The sequence below is a fragment of the Phyllopteryx taeniolatus genome, chromosome 12, assembly GCF_024500385.1.
Source record: "Phyllopteryx taeniolatus isolate TA_2022b chromosome 12, UOR_Ptae_1.2, whole genome shotgun sequence".
In the NCBI taxonomy this organism is placed as follows: Eukaryota; Metazoa; Chordata; class Actinopteri; order Syngnathiformes; family Syngnathidae; genus Phyllopteryx; species Phyllopteryx taeniolatus.
In genome coordinates, this window is record NC_084513.1 from 12,158,260 (window position 1) to 12,177,605 (window position 19,346).

General features: G+C 39.4%; 1 protein-coding gene across 2 annotated transcripts in view; it reads right to left on the reverse strand.

Moving 5' to 3' along the window:
* Nucleotides 1-13,000, reverse strand: part of fign (fidgetin) — a 78,441-nt gene extending 65,441 nt beyond the window's left edge. For both annotated transcript variants that reach the window (XM_061793144.1, XM_061793143.1), the window contains exon 1: nt 12,842-13,000. The gene's annotated coding sequence lies outside the window, so the exon portion shown is untranslated. The remainder of the gene's footprint in view (nt 1-12,841) is intronic.
* Nucleotides 13,001-19,346: the final 6,346 nt, after the last annotated feature.

Below are 19,346 nucleotides of genomic sequence, written 5' to 3' on the forward strand. Positions count from 1 at the left end.
TAGAGCTCTACCAAGGTTGAACCATGAACAAAAGCGACTTGCGTTAACAGCTCACTTCCTGTTTCATGGTAGATGAGGTAAAATGACACGACCAAACTGTTTTCTAATTCAGGGATATGTGTAATGGTTCTAGCTTGACTTCAATGGAAAAAATACACAAACATTTTCCAAATTGGGTCGCGTTGTGTGTTTGTCAATTTATCATCACAGTGAATGACTTAAGGCAGTGAATTAAATATTCAAACTGTGTATAATGTAACAGACAGATGGCTTAAAATCCAGTACAGTACATTTGCTTTGTACAGTTCAAATTGTATTTAACTTTAAAGTACAATACATTTGGATGTACAGTGGACCACCTAATCACAGATTTTTTTTTAACCTACCTCCCTTTATTCACGTCAATCCCCCAAACGTTGTAATGTTAAATACAATACTATACATACTATAAATGTATTTCAATACACACTTATATATAATACTTTTAGCCCTTGCACACACTTTAGACATATTTAAATTTGTTAAAACACACTTACACACAAACAAATGTTAGATTATTTTTTTTTAATAGCAAATACTATATCTATTGTAGTCCCAGTGTACATTCATGTGCCTTTAAGAGGCAGGGCCTGGCAGGGTGGTGTGTGACTTCAGCGATTCCGCATGACTGTCTGCGCGTGCATTGACGACTGTGGCTCTCCTTTCTCACATGTGATGACATTATTATATTACATGTCCTAGGTTTACAGTAAAAGTTTACCATAAAAGCCCAAAAACCACAACGGTATAGTGGGACTCAAACGATGACAGACTCTGCAATGTGCGATGGAAAAAACAATGACAACTCAATATATGATCATTTGTGGCATGATCTAACTATGGTGAGGATTAATACAGCCACGGTTTTACCACTGTGAACTGCTTCAGCAAAGAGAGGCTGTGTAAGCTGGCAGAGAGACGGTTTTGTACATTTCTGCTGCCCTGTCGCTTTCTCTGCGGGGTGTCTCCTGGGAAAATCAAGGGAAGGGGTGAGGTCGCGGGGAGTGGGGTTGGAGGCGGGGGGTAGGGGCTCTGGCTGCAAACACACACACACACACACACACACACACAGGAATCACATCTCTAAAAGGCATCGCAATGTCGGCTCACTGATGCTGCTTATGTGTGATTAAGCATCTGCCTGCAAACAGCCCATAGTCTGATGACCCTGTTGGTGTGTATCTCTGAGGTGTTGTAGCACTCTCTCTCTCTCTCTCTCTCGCTCTTTCACTCTCTCTCTCTCTTGCAACCTTCACCCCCCACCATGTTTTTCCCTCTGCATCCCTCCCAGATGCCAGGGACGACTGTCTCAACAAGAATCGCTCCCATGTAAGAGGCAAGGCACTGCTTTGTGAGGCTGCCTGAAACTGACATTAATCCACTTTTTCTTCAATAGACTGACAAGAGCATGGGATGGGTGGTGTCACACTTTGACAGTGGAGAGGCAAAGTTTGGCTCTGGCAGGCCTGCTAAAGCACTGCTGCTGCCTGTAACAGTCAGAGAAACACAAATTGGAGATCCAGGGGAAATGATCTGTAAAGAACGTGCACGCCCATGGTGTTAAAGTACAGCTGAAGAAGGGAGATACACAGTATAAACAAAGTCCTGTGTTTTATAGTCATTTATTGTTCTTACACACTTTTTAAAAAGACTGACCAACAATCAATAATACTATTATGTGACATTATTAAGCCAGGATTTGTCAACAATGAAATTAAGTAATCATACAATTACAATGTAATTTTCCTGTGAACTAGTATAATGTGCTCTACTAAGCCATTTTACCATTAGTATTCAATGTATTGTATTTCTCACGATACACCAGCATAATATCAATACAGCGAACCCCTCCAAAATTGCAGGTCACTGTTTGCACCCCTGCTACATTTCGGATTTTTAAGCAATTGTTTTTTATGTTGTTGTTTTTTACAGTGTACAGGCAAGTCCGAATTTAGAGTTACGCGCCTTCAGTTGAGTGTCACATTGTGTCGCAACATTCCAGGCAGCACTGAACTCTACTGGATATACAGCAGTACATGCAGCAAGAACAAGAGGTAGAGAACGTTCCAGAAACTAAGCTGCAGTAGGCTAAAAGTCGTTTTGACGGAGCAGCACGAATATATGCCTCCGAGGATTGTTGTATGCTGTTTGTATGTGTTGCAGCTCTGTGTGTGTAAAAATAGCATTTGTGTGAAGGTTTATAATTATTGTAACAACTATGCTAATTTCCCTTTGCCCGTCTATGGCGTTTTGCATTGTATGTTGTCACTTAGGAAGCGGACTTGCATTTGATGAAATTACATAGTTTGCTAAACATTTAGTTAAAATATACATTTAATTCTCTTCTGTTTTATCTGTCAGTTTTACAGTAATCTGCAACTGGAAGTAGTGAGAGATAGTGGCGTGACGGCCGGTACGTGGGATGATTTAAAACAAGTATAATAATGATGGTGCATTCAATGAATTGATTTCTTTAATGATTCAGAGGGTTGGATGCCCGCTGTTGAAATAAGTCTGTCATCTATCATCCACCACACATGGCCGAGGAGCTCACGTGTCTGTCTGCTTGCATGTGCCCCTATCAAATTCCAAAATTGCATTCGATCACCTGCGCCAAAACTTTGACGTGGTATGAACAGGCGCAGGTTTACATGGATTTTCTGACACCAAAATCTTACTCCGCCAAACACATCTCCAAGGGCATACCCTCACTGCACCGAGAAGCCCAGCTTGGCACAGACAGGTCTGCCAAATAGGTAAAGACGCGCAGCGAGTCTTGCGCTTGCACAGCAGCTGAATTATGGTAATATCATATAATATTGTGGATTATTATGTCATTTCCACCTTTCTTAGGATTTTCAAGGTTTTGAGTTACAAAAAGGTTATTAAACTATTTTTCCTCTGTTGTTCTGAATGAGTTTCTTAGAAATAAATGTATTAGATACTTATGGGTAAATGAGGCCCATTTCTGTCATGCTAGCAATATTTCCAGGGTGAAGATTCCAAACTGTTCTGTTAATAATTATCCAATGAAGGATGTAACACGGAAGAGGTAATGTGCTGTGTAATATGAGGCCACTCAGCTGTTTGTCAAGTGAGTGTGCTTCACATCTTGGCTGGCTTCAAACAAAAACTCTCCATCTCTCTGACATCTGCAGGAATGTTGAGTTTCACCAGGACCCCTCAGTATGTATCAGCCCATGTGGGGACGATTGTTTTATTAAGAGGAATTTGACCAGGTCACATGCAAAGATTAATTATATGCTCTATACAAGCAATTTTCTTCAGACAACCAAATTATGCAGCAACATAACTCAATTTTCACAACACTTGTGCAGCTGCTTGGCTGCAATGATGCAGGACTCCTGGTCCGTTTAAACCCAGTTGTTGACTTGATTACTTTAAAATCCATCATTAGATTATACACTCATGGGCTATAACATTGGGTATACCGGTTAGCTAATCTAATAAACTATGTAAAAAAAATGCATATAAAAAAATATTTATGCATGGAGATGCTTAATAGCGTAAGAGTTGCTTGACTTAATTTAAATGATCAACAATGTGGAAAATGAATGATTTCATCCATCCATCCATCCATCCATTTTCTACCGCTTATCTGAGGTCGGGTTGCGGGGGCAGTAGCTTTAGCAGGGATGCCCAGACTTCCCTCTCCCCAGCCACTTCATCCAGCTCTTCCGGGGGGATCCCGAGGCGTTCCCAGGCCAACCGAAGGATGTAGTCTCTCCAGCGTGTCCTGGGTTGTCCCCGGGGTCTCCTCCCGGTGGGACATCCCCGGAACACCTCACCAAGGAGGCGTCTGGGAGGCATCCGAATCTGATGCCCCAGCCACCTCATCTGGCTCCTCTCGATGTGGAGGAGCAGTGGCTCTACTCTGAGATCCTCCCAGATGACCTAAGCGGCCGAAATGATTTCATCCGTCCATCCATTATCTGAGCCGCTTATCCTCACAAGGGTTGCGGGAGCGCTGGAGCCTATCCCAGCTATCATCGGGCAGGAGGCGGAGTACACCCTGAAATGGTAGCCAGCCAATCGCAGGGCACGTCAACAAACAACCATTCACACTCACATTCACACCTACAGGCAATTTAAAGTCTTCAATTAACCTACCATGCATGTTTTTCCATGAATTTAATTCATTTATCTTACGTCATGTTGCTCTTCTTGAGACCTCAAACTAGTTGAGATTGAACAACAGCGCCTCTGGAGGTCTGTTTTGCCTCAATTGCTTCAAGACATAATTAATTAATCAATCAATCCACAAAATTACGTACCGAGTCAGAACACACAAATGTCTTTATGTTGCTGCTTACAGCCTATAAGGGACAGGTTGACACGGTATCTGGGGATCGCAATGATATGATATGACATGATGTGAGGTATTAATTGCCATTGTATCGCTCAATTATTTTCAGCTTTGGTTTCAGTTTAGCCACAACATTTCTCAGCATTCATGCAAATGCTGAAGGAACTGTAATTTCTTGGTCCAAATATACACTAATACTTTGACTTAAGAGTGCCCTAACCTACCAGTTTTTCTAGATACGAGCTGTCACTTGGTTGATTTTTTTAATTTGTATTGAGAGCAAAAATTTGAGCGAGATACGACAGAGCACTTTCAGCCGTTTACTGAATGGTACAAACAGTCAAACACACAAATACAAAATGAAACCATTAGCAAAGAACTACAGTCAGCCAAAACTCACACACAGAATCTCGCACGAAGACTAATCGGCCATTTTCCTGACATCACTCACAAGACCACACCCCTTAAAGGCACTTATATAACACCACAGCTGTTGTTGTTAAGACTCAGTTTGCTCCAACGTACAGTAAAACCACTTCATAAAAAATCTGTTTATTCCTTTACACTTTTATTCTGTTTTTACACTACAGTGCTTTTTTATTTATTAAAAACACAACAAAAATGTGGGGAGGAGAACAAATTGTCATTTTATTCTAATAGGGGGAACATTCATTTGAAATAATAGTAAATTCAGTTACGAGCTTGGACACACAAATAATTAAACCCGTAAGTCACCATAAGTGGCATTTTATTTGAAAACTGCCCGTAGGTGTGAATGTGAGTGCAAATGGTTGTTTGTTTGTATGTACCCTGCGATTGGCTGGCAACCAGTTCAGGGTGTACCCCGCCTCCTGCCCGATGATAGCTGGGATAGGCTCCAGCACGCCCGCGATCCTAGTGAGGAGAAGCGGCTCAGAAAATGGATGGATGGATGGGTTTTGTACTGGCATCATGACATGTAACTTATTGGTGTTTGTATGGGGAATATGCACACCATTGTGGAGACATAAGAGGTCTTCAAGGATTTCGCTGATAAACATTGAAGTGTTAAGGAAGTATGATATGGTGTTGGTGGAGTGGGAGACATTGATTTGACAATTGATCCCAATTGTTCAAGCAGATATTCTGTTTTGTCATGCACCACTAATTGCATTTAAATGAATAAGATAGTGCTCCTAGGGTGATAACTGTACATTTTTCAGTGTGGCGTTACTCTCCATACCCTGTGAGACACCAATTACATCAAGAGCTTTCCTAGCTGCACAAAGACTCAAAGCTGATGGGGAGAATCAGTTGAGTCATTTGGAGGCCTTGCATATCTAATGTTCGGGTGATGGCAGATGCCTTCACCCTACATTAAAGTCACCCTATGAGAACGAGTGGCCTGTGAAAAAGGACTACAGTAAAACTGACAATGGCAGCTCTGGTTTTTTTTCTACATTTATAGCGCCCAGCAGGTGTCAGCTACAGCAGTCGCTCTGCCCCCAATGACACCCCATGGCTGGCCATCTCTGACGCATGAAAGAAAAGCAAGGAGATGGATCGGGCTGGGTGGGGGATGTTAGCTGCCGTCTGGGATTAGGTACCTGAGTCTAATCTTGAGGGGCAGTGGGCTCCAGTGGCGGTAAACTGTTTTCTGGGGGAATTTCTCGCCGCCTCGACCAGCTGATTATTTCCAGATTTTAGTTCTGCCCGAGCGGAGAAGAGATCTGCACAGTTTTGCCAGGCGTGGTTGAGAGTTACACTCAGATGAGTTGCAAGCAGGTGTTAGCACTAACCATTCACTAAATGTTAGCATCTTCAATTCTAAAAGTGTAGAGGGTAAATGTGGTAAGGAAAAAAACCCAAAAAAAACAAAGGCATTCAGTTCTCTATGCCTTCCCCCTTCCACCCGTGTCAGCACTGCTCTGTCTACTCTTGCTCATTAACCTTGCTTGTTCTTCCACTTCATAGAACTGCTAATATGCCCACCACCCCCAATGCTTAGAAGTCTCTGGAACCCTTTGAATGAGGGTAATACATGCAGGCATTGAAATACTGGGGAGATATTTGCCTCCACCAGAAATCAGCTACATTCACCACCCAATTCATTAGGTACACCTACAGATGAGATGTATAAATAAATCTCCTCACAAAGATGCATGGTCTTCTTTATTTCTTCCAGCAAAATATAAATGTGAAAAATAAATAATTGTTCAGTAAGTACTAGTTAAAGTGACCGTATGCTTGAATTTATTTGAGTTTTTATTTTTTTAATAACTGCAGAAATTTAGTTTTAATAGCAAGCAGTTATGTAATGTAGTTTAGGAAGAAGATAATTGTGGGTGCTGGGGGGCAGTGCAATTATGAAGAGTATGATTTTTAAAATGATGCATAGCTAATTGTGAAATATATTATATAAACAGTATTAAACATGGATTTTTATTTAGAACATTCTTATTTAAAAAAAAAACGTCTTGTTTGCATAGTTAGCAAAATCTTGTGTGTAGCTGTCATGTAATATAAGCCTGTTTATGACGATGAGGTACAGAAGATCATGAATAGCAACGCCTCATCCCTCCAATATGTGTGGTTTCTCATATTCATTCATTCATCATCATCATTCATTAGTAAATGTTATTTTTTAATTGTTTACACTATATTGCTGCTGCCCAGTGAAGTCAATTTTACAACAATTTCAGACATTGTTGACCAAATGACCCTGCATGCACTATCAACAGTGTAGCTAAACACAATGAACATGTTTTATAATGGCATTTTTAACAACAGAACTGTCCTTTAAAAAGATCATTCCTTTTCAGATGGCACTTCCCCCATTTACATTGTTTTGAAGATGAGCAAAACATCACAAGACGATCAAGACAAGAACCGAGCACCCACATTTTGTTAAATAATTAAGTGCCAACAACCTTGGATAACAAATGGAATGTTTTGAGCATATGACGGACAATAAAAGTATAATTTTACTGATCACAGTCTGATTGATGCATGCAGGTAAATATGAACAAAGACATTATTCATTCAGCTAATTTCAATGTAAAATATATCTCTAATAATTTTAGAAATCTAGTAGTGACAAATCAACTTTCCCCATTAAATTGAATCATGATATTAATAAATTCTGGCCCACCCCCACCAAAAAAAAAACCAATAATGAAAATAGCACTCTGTAATATAGCAATCTATAAAAACATAAATTGAAAGTGAAGAATTAAAAAGTTTGTGCATCATGATGAATTCATTATCGCTCCTTCTGGTGTGTGCAACATGGCCACCAGGTGGCAGTATAATACAAGTGTGCCGACAAATGAAGAAGAGGTTCACGCAAATATTGCAAGTGACTCAGTAATCTGCAGTAATACGGTAACAGTCATTTTTCACAGAGGATAAAGAATATATGCCTGTGAGTATTGTTAAATTGTCTGTCTAGATGTGTTGCTGCATCATTTGTGTTCAAACAGCCATTCCTCCAAGTGTTATAACACTGCCACATATATGCTAGTCGTTAGCCTATCTATGGTGTTTCCCATTATGTTTTAACATTAAGCGAGTGGACCTAAAGTTATGTGGTTGTTTGAAATACACTTGTGTCTTTGTTTTATGTTTAGTTTGACAAACCTCAACTTGGAGTGTCAAGGTTCTTTTTTTTTTTTTTGGAACATGTCATTATTAAAAGGGACATCGGAAAAAAAAGAAACTTGTTTCTCATTCGAACGAGAAAGTTTAAGTTATTTACACACACACTAGTGTCCTCTTCTGTTGTCGTTCTCTCAGCTGACGTGCGCTGGAAGCAAGTTGTAAATAAGCTACTTTACGGCTACCCGAACGCAGGAAGCTATCGCTAGCAGGTAAATAAGCTACAACTCACAGGTAGACGTTTCCCATTCAAATGAGAAACTTTCCTGTTCGAACGAAAAACTCTCTCATTCGAACGAGAAACTTTTTCATTCAAAAGAGAAAGTTTCTCATTCGAATGAGAAAGTCTCGTTCGAATGAGAAACAAGTTTTTTGTTTTTCCTTGTCCGTTTAGGGGATCCGTATACAACAAAGTAATGGCTGTGAAAAGATGCAGGTGGTAAAGATGTCTACTATATTTTGTTGTAAACCAGTTTGAAACTGAAACGTGATGTAGACAATTGTCACTGGACAATAAAATAATACTAAAAATACTACCAGCACAATGGAAAATGCAAAACAAATGTCGAGCTTATGCAACATGTACAAGTTTCGTACACAAATAAAAGTGTAACAGTGCACATAATGCACATACAGAACCAGTATGTTCTGTCAACAGCTGATATTTTTGATAAACTAAATGCTAACGACATTAACTAGAGTCTACGAGGATTAAAAAATACAACAACAACAACAAAAACAAACGCAGAGTCGTGTCCATACAAATTGATTGCCAAATGGTTGATGGTATGTTGCAACTGTTGGTTACCATAGGAACTATACTAACTACACTCATGCCCTGTTATTACAATTAACCCATTTCACAGCTCTTTCTGATTGTGTTATTTGACTATTATTTATTTTACAATTTATATACATAAATTAGAGTGAAATAAAACTTTTGGTGTAAAGCAGATTATGTTTCTTTATTTCCTACTACAGCCACTTCAGGTGATGAGCTTGGTTTTAAAAAATGATGAAAAGACAATTTCCCAAAACAGCGTACTGTTGTCAGTGGCGTCAATGGCCGCAATTACTATTGTTACAATTATTTTTCTTGACACCTCACAAACCCCTTAGCCACATGTTCTTACCTGCTTGTCCTCCAATTTGTGTAATTCTGAGCCAATCAGCCATCTAATTTTAAATTAATTACCAGTAAGGTCCAAATACCAATTTGATGACGTACAGACTGGCATGGACCTTTAATTACAGTTGTTCTTTTTTTTTTTTAAACGTCTTAATCACATTTTCTGCAAGAATGTTCAAGTTGTGGAAATATGTAATGCCAATAGCCGCTTGAAGGGACTTTTACTGTAACCATGACGACAAAGGAAAGGTCCTATAACTTTATGAAACTGGGAATATTAACACTGCAGTTCCTCTCAGCCTTAACAAAGGAAATATGGTATTGTAAATCTTAACTTTAACCAACCGACATTTGACTCTAGTAAATTATGTTACCCCCCTTTGGGAATGTGGGCTTAAAGTAGATTGTGTGTGTATATACTGTAAGACATTTTGGTCTATATAGATGTTTTAAATCACATAATTTGCAGAACATGTAGTTTTACTAAGAAATAACACTTCAGGGTAGTGTTAGTTAATTTTAAGATTGTCTCAACATCTATTGTATCCAGGGAAAAATTCAAATGTACACATCAACAAGAGAACACTGGGTTTCTCTCAGAGGTTTGAAATTAATTAAGTTTAACATTCAACCACTATCTGTCATCCATAATTTTTCTAATGAAATAATAATGTTAGATATAACTTAACAGAACATCCAGAGAGAGATTATCACATCCTGTTAGAAATTGTTCAGTATTTAAAAAATAATAATTATAATGGATAAAAAGACTATACACCCTTGTTCAAATGCTGGGTTTTTGTGATCTAAAAAGTTGTAAAGGTCGTAGGTTGCATTAACGGTGGAAAAAGTTTTGAAATGATGTAGCTCTGTCTTATTTTTTTAATCACAAAAACCTGTCATTTGAACATGGGTGTGTAAATTTTTTATATCCACTATCATTGATCCTCTATGCACTCCAATAGCCCACCAAGGAAGTTTAGTAAGACACAGGGGTCTTTCTGCTATATTGCGGTTCAGAATTTGCGGCCCCGGCTACCCGCGGATTTCAAATGTGAACAATAAATTATTGTCTCGCAAAGTCCTCGTTATATTGTAACATCGACACAGTCTACTGCTGGCGGATAATTTATGCTGTGCACTCCAAATCATGAACGTCATAGTCATCATACTGCTGATTCATCATCTTCTTCACTCAAGTTTTATACAGTCACTGCTAAGTACACTGAAATTTATTTACAGTACGTACAGAGTGGACCCGCACTAAAATCCGCAGGACATTGACACCTCTTATAATTACATTGGAGGAAAAAAAATAATAGAAAACTTAAAAACTTTACAAGATTGAAAAAAGAAATTGAACAAAAATGTGTAAAAAAATCTGCCGACAGGTGCATCTGTGGGGGCCGAACCGCGAATAGGCAGAGTTCCAGTGTATTAATTTTGGGTTTATGGGTTTACAGATACGTACGATGTGTTTAAAGAGTAATTTATGGTTTAAACTACAGGAAAAAAAAGTGCCAGGTATTCATGGATTTTCACTATCGGCACAGGTTTTGGAACATAACTCCTGTGAAAATGAGTGTTTACTGGAACTTATGGTTTTCTTATCAGTGTTCTGTCATTTAAATTTTATATAGATTCATTGATTTATTTAAGTAGAATGACACAACCTTTAACATTTATCCAGGGTTGGGACACTTGCGACACACTGCACTGTCAAGGGGCTGGGTGTTGTTGCAATTGACCAGCAAGAAATTGGGTAATTTAATACTCTTTTTTTTTTTTTTACATTAATAACATTCTGACAGTCACAATCAATACTGAGCATTACTACCTTTACAAAGGAAGAAATTGAGCTACAGTCTATTAGTACAGGACCTCATGAGAGAATGCAGGCATACGTATTTTCCAACATTACTAATCACTAATAACCAAGATTTGGGTCATTCAGCAAGGACAATGATTTTAGGTTTATTTCTTTAAGGACATTGTTTTGTTCAGTCTCCACACAATGTGTGACCATGGCTGTTGTTTCATTATGCTTTGCTCACTGAAACACATACGGCTAACTGACTTGAGTGGGTGCTCTGACAAAATAATCTAATTAGTAGGTGCAGAAAGACACGGGGAAATCAGAATGACCCTACAATCATAGGACAAATACGCCTACCGAAGCTTCAATTCTCTCCTTACTTAAGCTTAAAGAGTATATCAAAGCTCTTTGTTGTCTCTATTCATCGCCATTTGATGGCACGTTCAACACTGTAAAACCCTCAGCGCTCGCTCTAATGATGACAAAGGAGGCCAATATGGCAGAGGGATCCAGGGGAATTTTACAAAATCCTCATTTAAAGGTCTAATAATTAAGCTATTGATTAATTAGTACTACATTGATTTACAGTCACACTTTATCAAACCATGACGCTCTAATTACAGTGCCATTATGCCACAGGCTGACCTACTCCTTTTTTTGTCACATGTAATGAAAAAGCATTTCTTTAACAGCCTTTTAAATTTTTGACCTGTAAAATTTTAATGGGGACTATGGTGGGTGTTGAATGTGGATTGGCAGTAAAGTCATGGGTGGCTAATGTCTGTGAGGCTGGTTAAGTGGCTGTACACACACCGGGGGCTGAAGAACCTCTCTAGAGGGATTGGTCAGGATTGCTCTGCTTCAACAAATTAGTATCCGAAAAAATACATTTAATGGTCATAACAAATCCTGGCTTTTGTAGTGTTTACATTTCAAAAGGGTGAAAACAGTAGTGGTGGACCTGCAACATGTTTTGAAGATGCCTCCGTAGCAAAATCATCTCAAACATGGTGTGTGCGTGGTGGTTAGTTAATGAAGAGGTGTTGAACAGGAATTGAATATGAGGTTCCACTCCAGTGTCATAAAATGGCACTTCACATACTCAGGAACCCGCATTTTCCTCCTGAAATTCCAATGGGGACATGAGTGTGTGGTAAAACCATCAACGCAGTTTCGCCTAAACATTGGAAAGAATCAGGGGGGTACAGTCTTGGAATGTTGCACTTTATGTGGTGCCCCCTTGGCCTGCTAAGTATCAGGGTGGGGCATTTTCATAAACCCTCCTTCTGTCTGTATGCAGAAACAAAAGAGGCTGAAAATATTCAGCCTGACTACAGGATGTGTTCTCCTTCCTCGACATGCTCAACACATGCAATAAAAACTCCCTGTTGTAGTTTAACAGAAGTGTCATGAATTCAAAATGTAAAAAAAAAATGGAGAGACACCGGTATAATTATAGTACTTAACTTGAAAGGGGACATATTATGTAAAACTGACTTTTTAATTGCTTGTATACACACATTTCGGTGCTGCGGAGTGCCTGCCCACCCATCAAGTGTGAAATTGTACAACCAAGTAAATGTTTTGTAAGCCTCCTATGTCAGAACATATCTTTACGTAAGCCATTCTGATCTGGGCCCTACTATTACTACAGTAAGTAAAAACATGACCCTCACACGTTTCAGTTTCTCCACCCATGATTAGCAACTCAATGTGTGCCACCAAATTTAATACATGTATGTGAATTTGCCCTTCAGAAAAACAACATCGTTAACACTGTTTAGGTCTCAATTAGTATTTCTGCTTGAGCTACTTCAAATGTGCAAACATTAGCAACAGGTCAGCTAGCCTAGCATGACAGAATAAAGGTAAACATCTCTCAGTGCGTACTCACCTAGATGTGGCAGGTTATAAGCCCAGCTTCAAACACACTCACGCCTTGCACTGGAACAAAGGTATGTTATTAGGAACAATATAAAAATATAACCTTGTATTTTGAAACAAGGAGGGAAAATAAGTTAGCTTTTGCGCCACTTGACAACTGGACCTTTTCTTCGGTGGAGCTCTATAGGGGGTATTTAACATCTCTGTTGTGCTAGGCGCCATCTAGTGGCCTGGCGAATGACTGCACTTGTAATTGGATCATTTTATAAGGCAGAATATAAATTAACCTTGTAATTGGATCATTTTATAAGGCGGTATATAAATAAACATAGAAATCGGGCTATCTGATTTAACACAGTTAACTTTAAGTAAAAACGGAAGGTATCTTTAGTTTTTAAATTTTTGCAATTTATACACTCAAGTTGTTGTTTGTCCCCATCAATGCATATATGCTTGATGTAAAATGCATTTATCATGACTAAGGAAGTCCATCCATCCATTTTCTATACCGCTTATCCTCATTAGGGTCACGGGTGTGATGGGTCCTATCCCAGTTAACTTTACCCGGTACACCCTGGACTGGTTGCCAGCCAATCAATCGCAGGGCACATACAGACAGACAACCATCGACGCTCACATTTACAGCTGTGAACAATTCTGGAATCTTTCATTAACCTAACATACATGTTTTTGCAATGTGGGAAAAAGCCAGAGTAACTGGAGAAAATGTGCAGAACATGCAAACTCCCAACAGGAAGGCCGCAGCAGCCGAGCCTGGATTCAATTCTCAAACCTTGAACTGTGATCACTCGGCTCGAGTAAGTAAGTACATTTTGTTTATATCTCATTTTATCTCATTAGGAATGCGCATTTGTTCTCAGCCTCTTCTGCCTCTTCCTCTGTTTTGCCTCCCAACACTCCTCTTCCTCTTCTTTTCTTTGGCTGTTGTCCCCGTCCAATGCCTTGTCCTTCCATTGTCAGACATTTTAACATTGTGTTGTGCTGCAGCTATATATACAGTAGATCATACTTGCCAGTTGATGGTTAGTCAAGATTCACGCTGGGGAAAAAAAAAAAAAAAAAGGTCTGATGGAAAAGTCCAATGGATATAATTTGACATATAAGGACAACCTGTTCATCCATTTTGCATGTAAAGAATATTGCAATGGACTACGTTCAATGTTTTTCAACAGAGAACACTAGAAAACATTTCGATCAACATGACATAAGCAATTGATAATGTAGGAAACAGCGGAGAAAACAAGTTTCACACGTTCCACTTCAAGTTGTGCCCTCTTGAGTTCACAGAACTCTCTGGTGTAAATGGAAACCCTTCAAAGACTGTATTTATTGACATTAATATAACATGAGAGAGAACCTTTTCAGGTTAAAACATAATGGAGCACTTTTCACAAATATTCTTCACTTAAAGCCACCCACATGGTTTTAAATGCTTTACAGATGCATATTACATGATCTATTGTGTAGATAGATAGATAGATAGATAGATAGATAGATAGATAGATAGATAGATAGACAGATAGATAGATAGATAGATAGATAGATAGATAGATAGATAGATAGATAGATAGATAGATAGATAGATAGATATTTAAAAGGTTGAAGCTGATATCGTTTCATATTTTAATGAGCATGAACAACCTCCGTGATTTTGCTGTATCAGAACCTATATCCACCCCACCTTTGTTTGCACCCTGTATTTGCATTTCAAAGGCTGCCCCTGGGAAGCCGCTTTGCATATTTACATCTGATTAACGACTTTAAATGAACATGTCAGAAAGCGAAAAGTGTTCACGGCTGACATAAAGAGGCGCCGTTCCGATTCCGTACCACAGGCTGCGGGAACGCTTAATGCGGGAATGCTTAACACAAGGGGGGATTAATTATAGGATATCAAATTACACATCTCGGAGTAAGTTTTATGACAAGAGCCAAAGTAGTAATGTAAAAATGTCCCCGTATACCTAAGAAGTACAAAGTGCCATATTTCCTCCTGGCCTTTTTACTCTTCTGAAAATATGCGAGACGTTTGAAGTTGAAGTAAAGCGTCCAAGGAAGGGTTTATTTGAACTAATGCTCGTGTAAGAGTGGAACTAGACACCAATGGGAATTGAACGTCTAACTGCCTCACAGCATCGTCTAACGCCTAACGTATTGTGTCATATTATTCTTGTTTCCTACAATAATTCAGCGCCGCTAGAGGCAGTACTAATTGTTTTCTGCTCGTTTCCTTACCATCAAATATTATAGCGAGTGCCGTGGCCAAATTACATTTCTAAATTTGCTGTACGACCATGATCATCTATATTTTCTTTGATATAGGTTTTATTAAGTACATCCTTTCTTTTCAACCCAGATGCTTCGATGGTAAGAGAAAAATTAAATAAAGCCTCAGCATTTATAAATATCAAGGTACCTTGGCCTCCATTTCTTTTTGTTATATTCTTCGATGTCCTTTTATTCTATTGCAAGATCATTTGGGTTGGAAATGCCCAGGATGCTGTTTTACAAGCTATTGATTTTTCATCTCTCACCATAATATTCAACATGTAAATAAGTTTTTCACTGATTGGATCGATGTTTATCTTAATTTGAATATGACGTAAGACCGCAGCTGTGGCGTAGTCTACACATCGAATGTGTAATTTGTTTCTACGGCCGACAGCTGTAAACAAGTCGTACTTACCAGATACACTAATTTCCTCGCTCAACATTCTCCAGGTCGGCTCATTTTTCAGCAGGAGTGCCTGGTGCCAACAAATCACAACGATCATTGTATCCGCCATTGTTTGAGGATGTTAGGAATCACACAGCGTTTTCTCAACACCGATTGGCTGTCTCGACACAGCGTCAATCAAATTTGAGTTGAGTGAGCAGGTAGTTGAATATTAATTGTCAAGTCTACGTCGCCGATTTCAAATTCAACCGTTTTGCAAGCGGTTTGGTTTTCAAAAGCTATTGCATACAATCGACAAACCGCACAGATGTCACACTTAAACTATGTCACAGACTCCTTTTGATCCAGGTTAAGCATAAAACAGTAGGGAAAAAAATGGAGTTTGATGGCACGGGATGATCATTTAAACAGGTAACATGTAAGTTTGCATTGTTAAGAAGAAGTATTTTTTGTTGCGTTCTTTGTTCTGCCGAGCTCCTACTTGGTATAAAATATGAAATAACTATGTGATTATTAATTGGGCCCATTGTAATTTGAGGGTTGTGGCTCGCATATTGTTGGCAGCTCTCCACGGGCTCTGTCTGTGCAGGAACGTGTCGAGGGGCTACCCGCCGCGATGCCTCAGCCATTTAGAGAGCAGCTCGCCACTCGCCCATCGGCATACCAATGAGCGGGGTTAAAAAGGCATGGCTCCTCTCAGAGACAGCCTTCCTTCGCTAGCTCGGCTCCAAAGGGTCTCCACGGACTAATTTCCAAAACCACCTCTTAATGTGGGCTTGTGTCAATCACCTGAACAGACAGCTTCATCCCCTGATGTGGAGTACTCACACAGTGCAGCCCGGACCACCAAATGCACTCGTACTTCTTTGACAGTGCAAAACCATATGGAAAGATAAAGCTGTTTAATGGTTTCAACACTTGGAACACGGCAGCTTTGTCCACATTTACATTCGGTCATTTGCATCACTGTGATAATGGACTTTTAGAAGAACACGCATGGACATTAGAAGTTAAAAATCAAACAATTTCTGGATGACTCTCCAAAGTTGATACTTGACATTGAATTAAAATCACTTCTGTTTGCATTTTAATAGATGGGAATCTAGAAAGTTGTACTGTCTGTTATTAAGTTAAAGCTGTTGATGTTAATTTAAAAAAAAAAAAAACTGAAAAATGTAACTACGTTGATGGAAAGCTGCATCACAGTCAAAAGAATACGAATTGTGAAAATAAAGTATCAAAATCAAGTAAAATATTGAAAAACAGTTGAGGCAAAGATAGTTAAAGTAAGATCATGTACTTTCACAGCCCTGCAAACTACAACAATTACAAACGTATTGTTGAAGTATTTGTGAAGTATCAAAGAGGGGTTGACAAGTTTCGAAAATAAATAACTGTTTTCATATTTGTTAAAACAATCATTATGACTTGACAGTAGAACATGATAAATACAATCTGTTCAAAAATCAATCGGCCCTATCTTGTCAAGAGACCAAAGGCTTGACGTACAAGGTGTCAATCATTTGGTGCCGACTTGCATGCACACTCATCGCGGGCACACGCCCTCAGCTTCGCAAAAAAACAAACAAAAACAAAAACTTAAAAGATAAATTTGAGTGCTGTAGTAGCACTCCATTATGAATAAGGTGCTTTACTGGGATAAAAAGGTAACAGGTCAGCACGAGGCAGCAGGGGTTTGCCCGCGATGAGTGTGCCAGCGAGTGTGTGACAAATGATTGACACCTTGTAAGCCACGCCTTCGGCTGTTTTTCCTCGGGCGCTGTGGTTTCTTGTATCTCAAATAAGAGGCACAAGATGGGGTGTGAGACAACTGATTTTTTTTCACAGATCATATTTATCATCATAAAAAATATGCCGAAAAGTATGGTTCCCCCCCAACCCCACACCCACTTTTTTACAATGTGCATTAAGAATTGTTTTCTCTGTAAAGGCAGATCTTGTGATGTACGAGGTGTGTCAGAAAAGTTCCAGGACTTGTGTCACAACAGATACGTTATAAACCCCAAAAATTTAGAACCTTTTCTACGCACTGTTGATAAATCAGCCCCTAGTACTGGGGTCACAAAAGATTTGTTTCAAGCCCAAACTACAAATTATGACTTATCCCCATCAATGGGGGACAGACAATCCCAGCACATCTCCACAGAGACCCTCGTTCAGTGTGTGAGAAGAGGTGAGGCTTGTGGCAACTCATCAAAGCTTCTTCTCTATGACAATGCACCTGTTCACAATGCACTGAGCATCTGACAGTTCCTGGCCAAGAAAATCATCGTCGTGCTGGAGCATGAATGGAAATGCCATTATTCTCACTATTTGTCAAAATGCCGCTTATTGAGAAGTGAGTTGCATGGAGTTTGCTGCCACCATACAACACCCACATCTCGAGTGTGCGCTCGCAGGTCAAAGCAAAAAAAAAAAAACTCAGGTCGCTCGTATCTCAAGGCACCACTGTACTTAAATAATTCCGCTAGCGGTATCATACTGCATTTATGATTTGAAGCTAAACAGTCAAATGTACAGTAGTGTAGCAGCTAGCAGAAATGAAGTCGTCAACTTATATCTCACGTCACGCTTCTGTGGCTTTGCGGCGCACTGAATAGCGGCCAAACCATCCCTCATACAGAGTTTTACCTTTTTGTGTTCCAATCCAAGATGACATACGACACGCGAGATGATGAGAAAACCGTGGGGAGGCTTCCAGTAGATTGATTCTCCCATCGCTTCATTCTTTTCTAGTTAGTCTTTTATTGGTTACAAAGGTAGAGGCGTTGGGAAGCGGCGTGAGAGAGGACTGAACCGGTCTGCCCTGTTTAATCCACGGGGGCATTGAAGGAGGGTGATCACTTCTTAAGCGCACAAAGGCCTACAAGGAAATCATTGGCGTCCATGAGATCCCAAAGCTGATTTAAAGCAGAGATGTCCCAGCTTGGGCTCGAGGCCTTTACCGGGAATAAGGCCATTCTGTAGCATAACAATCTAAGACCCCAGAGGAAAGCTTTATTCATGGTCAAATAAAGTCTCAGGTTTTGGATGTCCTTTATAGAAATAAAGACCTCTTACAGGAAGAAAAAGAGCTGCTGGAATTATTGTTCGCTTACAGGCAGATCAAGTCCATCTTTACTCAATGCTGGATGGATGAATAGCAGACAAGCTGCTTGGAAATGAAATCCTCGGTACGGTCTATTCAACAATAAATAGGAACCTGAAAATAAGGATGGGGTTTACACACGCACCTCACTGAGAAACCAGTTGGTTGCAAAAGAGTTTGCGAAATAATCAGCGTGCTGCTTTTTTTCCCGCAGCTTCAATTCAAAGCTATTGATTGCACTTTTGAGCTTTTATCTCACTGATGATGTGCATTCATTCAAACAATGTTAACATTATTCCAAACTAATAGTTCCATTTATAACTTTTATTGAAAATAAGCCTTTGTGCACGGGCAGAAAACTCCAGCTCTATATTTCTGAGTTTTAAAGATAGAGTGCATAATTAATAAGAGGGAACTCTGACTTTAAGTCAATGAAAATATGTCATTAATGTTATTATTCATTCACCTCTGTGGTGCAGAATTTATATCACAGAGACCTCATGTGTTGAATTCTGATTGCATATATTTCCATTTCTCCGACATCGGGGGACCCGAGAGCGGGTAGGGGGACATCTGGGATGTTCTGGATGAAAAAGACTTGAGTGACGTTGGTGTAAATGAGTCTGGAATATTTTTATTTCCTTTGTGCTATACTTTATACATTTAAGATGTTCATCTACCTGTGGACCCTTTTTGTCCAACTTTTAA